This window comes from Bos indicus x Bos taurus, chromosome 16, assembly GCF_003369695.1.
Source record: "Bos indicus x Bos taurus breed Angus x Brahman F1 hybrid chromosome 16, Bos_hybrid_MaternalHap_v2.0, whole genome shotgun sequence".
Classification (NCBI taxonomy): Eukaryota; Metazoa; Chordata; class Mammalia; order Artiodactyla; family Bovidae; genus Bos; species Bos indicus x Bos taurus.
In genome coordinates, this window is record NC_040091.1 from 78,036,149 (window position 1) to 78,047,456 (window position 11,308).

An 11,308-nucleotide genomic window follows, 5' to 3' on the forward strand; every position below is an offset into this window, starting at 1 on the left:
GCTGCGTCATGTAAACTCTGCATTCTTCACCCAGGGACTGAGAGCATTCTTCTCCCCTGTTTAAGGCCCGCTGGAGTCCCTGAAAAGCCCCTGATGCTAGGAAAGATTGAAGGCGGGAGGAGAAGGGGATGACAGAGGATGAGATGGTTGGATGGCATCACCGACTCAATGGACATGAGTTTGAGTGAACTCCAGGAGTTTGTGATGGACACGGAGGCCTGGCGTGCTGCAGTCCACGGGGTCGCAAAGCGTCGGACACGACTGAGGGCCTGAACTGGACTGAACTGGACTGGAGTCCCTGAAAAGCCAGGATGAGGTTCAGGTCTGTGGAAGGGGGTCTGTGGAACAATGGAGGGGGCAGGAAAGGGCACACAGCAACTTAGGGCGGCTTAGTCTGCAGACCCGCGGGCAGAGAGCGGGGACACCTCGGGACGTGGAGGACCCCGGGGTGGGGATGCCAGGCACCCCTGTGACAGAAGTGTCAAGGAAGGGAGAGGTCGCCGCAAACCAGGGATAAAAGTGGCTCTGTGGAAAAGAACTCCCTCTGGGAGCTGTGACTTCAGAAGAGGGACACAAGCTGCCTGCGGGGTCGGGGGCGGCGGTCCCCAGCCTGTCTTCCCTCTGCTGCCCAGCAGGTAGCACTGACAACCCCACCAACATGGAGGGGAGGCAGGGAGGAGGCAGGCCATCTCCTCCCAAAAGCCACCGAGCAGGACAGGGCAGCAGGGAGAGCGGATCAAAAGGGCAAGTGTACGTGGGAAGAGAGAATGTGAATAACCTCTGGGGGGACTTCCCGGGCGGGCCAGGGGTTAAGACTTCACCTACCAACGCAGGGGTTGCAGGTTCCATCCCTGGTTGGCCCACTTGCCTAGTGGCCAAAAAAACCTAACCATAAAACAGAAGCAGTATTGTAATACATTCAGTAAAGACTGGATTCTTAAGAAAAAAAGAAACAACCTTCAATAAATGAATAAATAAATAACCTCTGGCGTCGCCTAAGCCTTTCTCTCAGTAATTCCCAAGGTGACACACTTGCTTGGTTCAGGCTCCAGGAGGACCAGTTTGAACACAGGAGCGAGTGAAGGATGTTGCTCTCCCCCAGTCAGTTTCCTTAAGCTCTTCCAGGTCACAGGCACATCAACCCCTGCTTCCTCCTTCCTCCCCCTCTCACCACCCACCCTGCCCCAGAATCAAGCATCATCACTTCAATCCCCCGAAGAGTATTTATTTTCCTCCTACAAAGAGCACCCACAGTGGAGTGGTGACATTCTTTTGAAGAGAATAATCAGAGCCCTCAGTTTTCCCTTTAAAACAAATCAGGTGAGCAGTGTACTTCCTCCGAACGCTGGCAGCTTTTTGGCTGCTTGGGAACCCTGGAAATATTGATCAGTTACAAATACTCGGACGCTTGCATCTCCTGAATTTGCTTACTGCAGCCCTTCTTCCTGGTCCGTCAGGAGAGCTCCAGCAATTTTGTTATCATGATAAATTATCCTACCCGGTAGGTCACTCTTTTTTACCTAAAGTCACAATTTGCTCTCTCCTCTAGGTCACAACCTGATTTTTCAGGGTGACAGATTTATTGCTTGCTTTGTGCTCCAAAAAACAAATAGCCAACATTGCTCAAAATACAGTCCTGTCATAATAACTTTGGCTGTTTCCCAACGGGAATGAGACCCAGCATTCATGCCTCTGTTTGCATGCGGTGGAGAGAGAAGCCATTTCCACACGGCTATGGATCAGGGCTGAAGGGGCAGGATTAGGTCAGAGCCACACTGCTAGTTCAAGCAACTGATAAGCAAGTATTTGTTGGCAAGGTCTTGGAGGAGCTTTTCTTCTCTGAAGGAAGCTCGAAAGACAGAGCAAGCAGCCACCTGTGACCTCCCAAGCAAGCCTTTTTGCTGATGGCACATTTTCCTCAGCCCTTGTCCCCATGAAATGTCCCTAAAAGCCAAGAATGATACTCTGATGTTTCCAGGGTGAGGCCAGGTCACAGAGCAGAGCTCACACAGTGGAATGTGGACCGAAGTGATGAGCAGCACTTCCAGGTCTGTACATCACTCAGCAACACTGTCTCCCAGCTTCCTCCTCAGCCTGCAGCCTGGGTGTGCCCCCCAGCACCTCTAAATGCACTGCCTCCGTAGGAAGTCTGCCCACCGCCCATGCACACGGGGCTCCAACCTGGCTGGTCTCTGACCCAGACCCTGCATTCTGTTCTCCATCCATTAATCCAAGTTCATCCTCTCCCCCCGGAGAATTCATGCCTTTCTTCCAGTCCAGATCTCCCATGGGTCACCAGTAACCAGAAAAAACTCTAGAGCCTTCTGGCTTCTTTTGATCCATCCATCTGAGAAGTTATCAGATGTCCCAACTCTGCCTCAGATCCATAAGGGTGTAGTGTGTGCATGCCCGGCCGCTCAGTCATGTCTGACTCTTTGTGACCGTGTGGACTGTAGCCCACCAGGCTCTTCTGTCCATGGGATTTTCCAGTCAAGAATACTGGAGTGGGTTGCCATGCCCTCCTCCAGGGGATCTTCCTGACCCAGGGATTGAACCCACATCTCCTCTATCTCCTGCATTGGCAGGCAGGTTCTTTACCACTGAGCCACTTGGGAAGCTCTAAAAATAAAGACTAAAATAAGTGAAAAATAGCAGCCTGATTAAATTGTGGAGGAACCTCAATAGCATAATAGTGAAAGGGAAAAAGACACAATTCATATGCCTGTCAATGCGAGGAAACACAAGAGACAGATTCAATCCCTGGGTCAGGAAGATCCCCTGGAGGAGGAAATGGCAACACACTCCAGTATTCTCGTCTGGAGAATCCCTATGGACAGAGGAGCCTGGCAGGCTACAGTCCATGGAGTCACAAAGAGTTGGATGCAACTGAGCAGACACACACACACACACATATACACATACATACACACACACACATATATACACATATACACATATATACACACACACACATATATACACACACACACATACACATATACACACACACACATATACACACACACATATACACACACACATATATACACACACACACATATATACACACACACACATACACATATATACACACACACATATACACACACATATACACATATATACACACACACATATATACACACACACACATATACACACACATATACACACACACATATACACATACACAAATTTATAGTAGGATTCTGTTTATATACAGGGTGAAACAGGCAAGATGAAGCTGTTTTTTTACTCTATGGTATGCATAGAAGGTTGGGTGGCAAAACCAAATAGAGATGGCCATTATCTGTATCTTTTCTTTTTTATGTTATTTCTGGATTCTTAAAAAGAGAACATTCTCAGGGCTCCCCTGCTGGTCTGGGGGCTAAGACTTTGCCCTCCCAGTGGAGGGGACCCAGGTTCAAAACCTGGTCGGGGAACTAGATCCCATATGCGGCAACTAAGTGTTTTCATTCCACAAATAAAGATTCTGCACGCTGCAACTAAGAGCCAGGACAGCCAAATAAATAAATGTATGTAGATAGATATAAAAATTTAAAACAACATTCTCTCCATGTTTGACACTAGTGTCCACGTAGGTGGCACCCTGAAAATTTAGAAAGTGAAACACTGAAAAATCCAGATAAACTCTTTATGTGATGCCATAAAAAGGAAAAACAACTCAAATGATAAAGTGATTAAAAATGAGTTAAGCTCATGACATGGTGTGGATAGACAGAATTCACATTATTTGCATTCCCCATGCTGTTCTCGAGCATGCTTTCTGCATCATCTTTCTAAGTATGTATTAAACTCCAGCACTGTGTCAGCCACCATGCCAGCTCTGATAACACAAATATGGTTGAGACAAATTTTCTTTCTCAGGGATTTACTGCTTCCTGGAAGGTGATGAGAAAGAGGCAAAAATATTTAAGAGTCACAAAAACTGGTAGCAACTGATGTAATAGAAATGCAGAAGGGTTCCATGGGAATACAAGGGAAAAAATACCCGATTCTTCCTGGAAATAGAGCTGGGAAGAATTCATAAGTGAGGTTTTGTTTTGCTTCCAGTTTGAGGTTTTTTTTGTTTTCTGTTTTGGGGGAGTTTTTTGAGTGATTTTTTTCGTTTTTTGTTGGAAGAAGTTCATCTGTAAGGAAAAGTGGAGGGGGACATTTAGGAAGAAGAGTTTGCACGGGAGTGTGGAAGGAAAGCTTCACAGTGTGTTAGGGAAATGAAAATATAGGAGAATGAGATCAGAAGATGAAGGGGCTTGTAGGTCATGCCTTTTGCTACTGCAGACCACAGACGAGTTAAATAGAGCCTGTCCTATAAATAAAGCTTTATTGGCACCCAGCCCTGTCCCTTCGTTCACTGTATCACCCGTGGCTGTAACGCAGAACTGAGTGGTTGCTACAGAGACCCTATGACCATGGAGAAAACATGGGTCTTGCTGTGCAGCAATGAGGAACAGAATAGCTGTGGGAGTGGGTGCATCCCACATAGGCCACCTGCAGGGCCTGTGCACAGGTGTGCAGGGCCGGGCATGCAGGAGTGCTGCAGTTGGGATGCTTCTCATGACGGAAGAGAGACAAGAGCTGTCATTAAGCCCACGCTGTAAATGCTGTAGAGGAAGAAGCCTACAACGTGAACAGACTCCAGCCTACCCACCTTTTCTGCTCTGAATGGACATTTGGCTTGTTGCCAAGTTTTTCCCTCTCTTTTGGGATCACTGCCACCCTGAATCTTTTACTCCAAATCTCTTGAGTCCGCACATGCAATGATGAGTTAGTCTGTGGTGAAGATGGGAAGAACCGCCAGGTCACGTGGTCTGCACACAGTCCGCTTTCCTAGGTCACATCAAACTGCCTCCCAAACCAGGTAAGCGTGAATCATGCGCACCTCTCCAGCCTCCACACCGTCAGGGGGAGAGGCGAGCAGAGGTGAAGATTGTGGACTCTGGAACCAGGACACAGACCGTCAGTCCCTGGCTCTGCCACTGCCTTGCTGTGTGACCTCACAAACCCACCTAACCACCCCGTGCCTCTGTTTCCTCATCTGCTCAGTCAGTTCAGTCGCTCAGTCGTGTCCGACTCTGTGACCCCATGGACCACAGCACGCCAGGCCTCCCTGTCCATCACCAACTCCCGCAGCTTGCTCAAACTCATGTCCATCGAGCCGGTGATGCCATCCAACCATCTCATCCTCTGTCTTCCCCTTCTCCTCCTGCCCTCAATCTTTCCCAGCATCAGGGTCTTTTCCAATGAGTCAGCTCTTCGCATGAGGTGGCCAAAGTATTGGAGTTTCAACTTCAGCATCAGTCCTTCCAATGAACACCCAGGACTGATCTCCTTTAGGATGGACTGGCTGGATCTCCTTGCAGTCCAAGGGACTCTCAAGAGTCTTCTCTAACACCCCAGTTCAAAGGCATCAATTCTTTGGCACACAGCTTTCTTTATGGTCCAACTCTCATAACCATACACGATTACTGGAAAATCCATAGCCTTGACTAGATGGACATTTGTTGGCCAAGTAATATCTCTGCTTTTTAATACATTATCTAGGTTTGTCATAGCTTTTCTTCCAAGGAGCAAGCATCTTTTAATTTCATCTGGTAAATGGAGATAATTACAGAACATTCCCTATAGGATTGTTGAGAGAATTAAATAGCTACTGTGTGTAAAGCCTATAAAATAATGCCTTCCTACACAAGTGTTAGATAACTTTTTATAAATTTCATTTAATGGAAATAAAGTGGTATCTTCCTTGTAGTTTTCATTTCCCAAAATGACAACTCAGATCTTTCCCCACGTCTCTCCTCCATTCATTAGGCTTTCTCCTGGTGACTCACTGAGATTCTCTGTGTGGTATTCTGGACTCATCATTTGCCATTTGTATGTGTTCCAAATAGCTTTTCCCAGCTGTGGCCTGTCTTGTCCACTCTTTTTATGACATACAGAGTATAGATGTTGATCTTAGAAAAGCATGAATTTTTGAAAAAGATACCATAAATATTGGAAAGTCAAGGCCCTGATGACCAGAGCAAAGTTTTCCAAACAGGTATCTCTCAGCCTCCATCACACAATTGCCAAACTCCCCGCCCTGGTTTTTTACTAAGTCAAACTGACCTAAACAACACACCAAACTCAAATCAAAGTAAATTTATAATCACTAATCCCCCATACTAACACAGTCAGGGACACACAGAAAATAAAGCATAGTTCCTGCCTTCATCAGGTTTCATGTCCAGCTCTGATGAAAGAGCAGATGTGTGAAAAAAACATCTCAAATCACAAGGTAATGATATCACTTCGGTAGTGTGCACCACCGTATCATGATCAGTCGCTTCAGTCATGTCTGACTCTTTGTGACCCTATGAACTGCAGCCCGCCTGGCTCCTCTGTCCATGGGATCCTCCAGCAAAAATACTGGAGGGGGTTACCATTTCCTCCTCCAGGGGATCTTCCTGACCCAGGGATTGAACCCGCATCTCCTGCACTGCGGGTGGGTTCTTCACCACTAAGCCTCTGGGAAAGCCCGCACCACTGCATGTATCGCCATAATTCATTCCTATGTTCAGGAAACTTATTCTGTAAGTCACACCCACAAAGAGAACAAGAGGGTGAAAAAGTCATTTTCTGCCCTGTTGTGGGGACCCTTGAAATATCACAGTGTATAATGTCCAAACCACAAAAGAACAGACTCACTAAATTAGTGGTCCGCAGATGGGGACGTTGCCATGGATTCCGAGTCTGAGGACCGTCACGCTGCAGCTAAGCCCTGCTGTCTCACCCTTACCATCATCTATGGTTTACGACACATTGTGCCTGTTGAGCAACTCCTGGCCTTTAGAGAAACCTCATTATCTCATTTCTTGTGGACATCGTGGTTTCTCCACGAGAGTCACTTGGGTTGTTCAAGGATCTTCCCATAGGAGTCTTCAGTGATAAATGCAAGTTGGTCTTAATAATTTGTATTCATCATTTTGTGATCCAAATATTATCTCTGTAGACCTGAAATATTTAAAGTTGACGGTGTTTGATTTAATCAATTCAACTCTGATTCTGAGGTCAAATATCAGTGATCAGAGCACAAGAAATGTTTCCAAACACAGTTTTCACTGGACATTTAAAATATCATATTTTAGTAGTCAGTATTTGTCAATCCCAATGTCCCAATTTATCTCTCCCCCACTCCTCCTTAACCCCTGGTAACAATAAGTTTATTTTCTACATCTGTGACTCTATTTCTGTTTCATAGAACTCTACTCAAAAACTCTGTAATGGTCTATATGGGAAAAGAACCTAAAAAAAGAGTGGATATATGTATATGTATAACTGATTCATTTGGCCATACACCTGAAAGTAATCCAACATTGTATATAAACTATACTCCAAAAATTTTTTTAAATACCATATTTTAATCATCAAAACTTACTCGAGTCCATATTATAATTATTAGAAGCCAAAAGACTAGTAGGCAAAACTATTTAAATTCTGATGCATTTCTTCAATTCAAGTAATGGTCACAATAATAATAAAGATAGCTAATATTAAACGAGTGTCTTTGTGCACAGCCCTGAGCAAAGCACTTTATATCAATTATTTTTCTTTATTGCAACAGTCACCCTCTATGCAAGGTATTATTAGCATTCCTGTTTCATGGAATCTATCTGAATTAGGACTTATCTGTTCAAGTCAATAAACATTTCTCTTGTACCTGCTGTGCGTGAAGCAGTCCCAGGCAGTGTGGAGACTATAAAGACTGCAGCACCAGTGACTGTGCTTCCAGATAGCAGCATAATCCTGTAGGCATCATGAGGCTTGATGGCATGAGGCGGCATGAGGCGTCGTAGGAGAAGCATAGCTGCTTTGGTAGCTCAAGACAGCAGTAACCGTATCTGCAAAGCAATCTGGAAAGGTTTCATTGAGCAGATGTTAGCAGATTATGGCTTTAAAACCAAGGAAACCCCTCCCAGTCTTTCCCTCCCCACTCAGACCACAGGGGCTCTGCCCTGGGCCTTTAGCGAAGGCCACACAGCACAGAAGATGACCCCCGGCCCTCCGTCGGGACCCCTGGCACGGGAGTCCTAATCTCTCTTCCCTGCCTGGATCACCCCCTCTCGGCGACTCTGATTCTGGGTCTCCATCCTGCCTCTTGGAGGTGTCACCTGCTCAGGAGTTGGGTCATGGCCCACTCTGACTTCAGCCCGTCCCCCGTTCCCAGAAAGATCTGTTAGGACCCAACAGATCATGTCCATATATTTAGCTCTTTACATAAGGAAATATATAGAGATTTAAAGGTATATCATTTTACCCCCAAAACTATGTAATAAAAACCACAGAGAGCAAAAACCCACTGGACTGTAGTTGTGACATGCAAGACACTTGGGGGAGATTGCTTGGGCACACAACGATACCCCTGACTCCAACCCACTCATATTTTTTCCATTTCCATTTTGTAGACAATCTATAATAACATGCCGTCAAAAAAAAAAAAAAGTATTTCCACAGGAATCAGCAGAATTTTCCAAGGTCCCATCCAAACCGCTCTGTACACATTGAGAATCTGAATCACAGAATTCCTTTTCTGCTGTCAATCACCATGTTTGTTTTCTTTTTGTGGCCACCAGAAGCTACCAGTGAGATAACCCAGAAATCTTCAAGCACCGAGGAGCTGATTGGAGTGGACTTTGTTACTCCCCAGCTGGTTGGAAGAAGCCTGCCTGGGGCAAGGCACTGCAGAGGATGGAGCGTGACTCAACCAGCGGTGGTGCAATTCACCTACCCTGGGGCGGATCAGCTCACGAGGAAGTTACCCTGATCCTTGTTGGTAGGTACCAGGGCTCTGTAATCACTGCTCGGGAAGACTTGTGGTCCAGGCAGAGATGGGTGTGGCCTGGGGCAAAACTCAGAGCAGAAAGACTTGACTCTGCCATAATTCATCATTAGTCTTTTGTTTTCTTCTGCTACAAAAGAGTGGGTAGTTCACTAAATAATCTTTGAGATTCCCTATCATTTTAACATTTTCTGGCTAGATTACTTTCCCTTCTAGACATGGCTACTCTCCTGTGACACTCATCAGGCTGGTTTCCCAATATACAGAGCAAGGGGCTCTTGGGAGTAGCAGAAGTTAAATTTCAGGTCACTGTCATTATTAAAAACTAGGGTTTCTCTCTGTGCACCAAGATAAAGCACCACCTCTCAATCTAACCTCAGATATGCAGACGACAGCACCACAATAGCAGAAAAGTGAAGAGAAACTAAAGAGCCTCTTGACGAAAGAGAAGAGTGAAAAAGCTGGATTAAAACTCAAGAGTCAAAAAACTAAGATCATGGCAAATAGAAGGAGCAAAAGTAGGAGCTGTGACAGATTTTATTTTCTCAGACTCCAAAATCACTGCGGACAGTGACTGCAGCCATGAAATTAAAGAACGCTTGCCCCTTGGAAGGAAAGCTACGACAAACCTAGAGAGCATATTAAAAAGCAGGGACATCACTTTGCCGACAAAAAAATAGTCAAAGCTATGATTTTTCCAGCAGTCATGTATGGATGTGAGAGCTGGACTATAGAGAAAGCTGAGCACCGAAGAATTGATGCTTTTGAACTGTGGTGTTGGAGAAGGCTCTTGAGAGTCCCTTGGACTGCAAGGAGATCCAACCAGTCAATCCTACAGGATATAAACCCCGAATATTCACTAGAAGGACTGATGCTGAAGCTGAAGCTGAAGCTCCAGTACTGCAGCCATCTGATGTGAAGAGCCCACTCACTGGAAAAGACCCTGATGCTGGGAAAGATTGAAGGCAGGAGGAGAAGGGGACGACAGGACGAGACGGTTGGATGGCATCACTGACTCAGTGGACATGAGTCTGAGCAAGCTCTGGGAGATAGTGAAGGACAGGGAGGCCTGGTGTGCTGCAGCCCATGGGGGTGCAAAGTGACTTCGTGACTTAGCGACTGAACAACAACAACATAACTTACCAAATAAAGATCCCTCCTGCAAGACTGCCCGCCTCTCCTTCCTGCGGACTCCAGGGCAGGGGTGGGGGTATGGTCCCTGGCTGCCCTTCCCAACACTCCATCCCAGGCCCCATCTTCACCTTCTTTATTTTCCTCTTTAGCACTTATTAGGGCTTCCCCAGTAGCTCAGATGGTAAAGAATCTGCCTGCCATGCAGGAGACCCAGCTTCAATCCGAGTCAAGAAGATCCCCTGGAGAAGGGAATGGAAACCCACTCCAGTACTCTTGCCTGGAGAACCCCATGGACAAGGAGCCTGGCGGGCTACTACAGGCCATGGGTTGCAAAGAGCTGGACATGACTGAGCCATTAACACTGTCAGTACTTATCAGCATCTAGCGTGGGATACATTCTATTCACCTCACTTATTCTCTGTCTCCTCTCTATGAAAGTATATTCTGCTTTATTCGCAGCTGAATTTTTAGCACCTAGAAAAATACCTGGCACATAATAGGCACTCAACAAGTACTGGCTGAATTCATAAATAAATATTATTTACTGTCATGATATGACAATAGCCATTTTTAAAAGAGGGACATGTGTCAGGCATATAACCAAAATAAAGGCAGCCCCTGCCTTCTGGAGGTCTTCCAGCTTCAGATTACAGGAAAGGCCCATTTACCTTCTACTGAAGACAGCAACAACAACAGGAACACATGGGCAATCACGGCACAATCTGGTTTCTGACATAAATCAGGGGATGTGGACTCAGGATGATAAGAGAATCAGATAGACGCGTTATTCTAGAAGGCTTCCAGTGTGGGCTCGGGGGACACACAGAGTGAACAGAGGCATCTTCAAGGCTTTCCTGCCGAGAAGTGTCAGGCCACTTGCAGCCCGGGCTTTGCTGCTTAAGCCCAAAGGGTAGTGAATCGCCCACAGCTCCATAACAGAAGAAAACCAGAATCTCTCCTCCTGAACGACTCCCAAACCCCAGCGCCCGATGCAGTCTGAAGCCGGCAGGTGGTGACAGGCCCACCCCGTGTTCCTCTTTACTCTCTGAAAGCCACGCTTTCTTGCCTCCTTGTCTGTCTACCACTTCTGGGCTCATCCTTTGGGTTGGCATAATTCAGTGCCCTGCAGCTATGGGACTGGGCACCCCGTTTCCAGGCGGGTTGCCAGGTAGGGCCTGTTTCAGCTAGGATAGGCTACCCACCCGTGTGCCTCACGGCCCTCTGTGTCTCCAAGCCAGCGAGAGGGTGTCTGGACCGTCTCAGGTGTCCTGGGATTGGGAAACAGCCACCCACCACAGTCGCTCAAGCTGAGAGTTTGGCCATCTTCCTTAATTC

General features: G+C 46.5%; 1 long non-coding RNA gene across 1 annotated transcript; it reads left to right on the plus strand.

Moving 5' to 3' along the window:
* Nucleotides 1–217: 217 nt before the first annotated feature.
* LOC113906957 lies at nucleotides 218–9,259 on the plus strand. The gene is made up of 3 exons (XR_003515046.1): nucleotides 218–322; nucleotides 8,634–8,833; nucleotides 9,220–9,259. It is a non-coding gene; the product is annotated as an uncharacterized LOC113906957 (long non-coding RNA).
* Nucleotides 9,260–11,308: the final 2,049 nt, after the last annotated feature.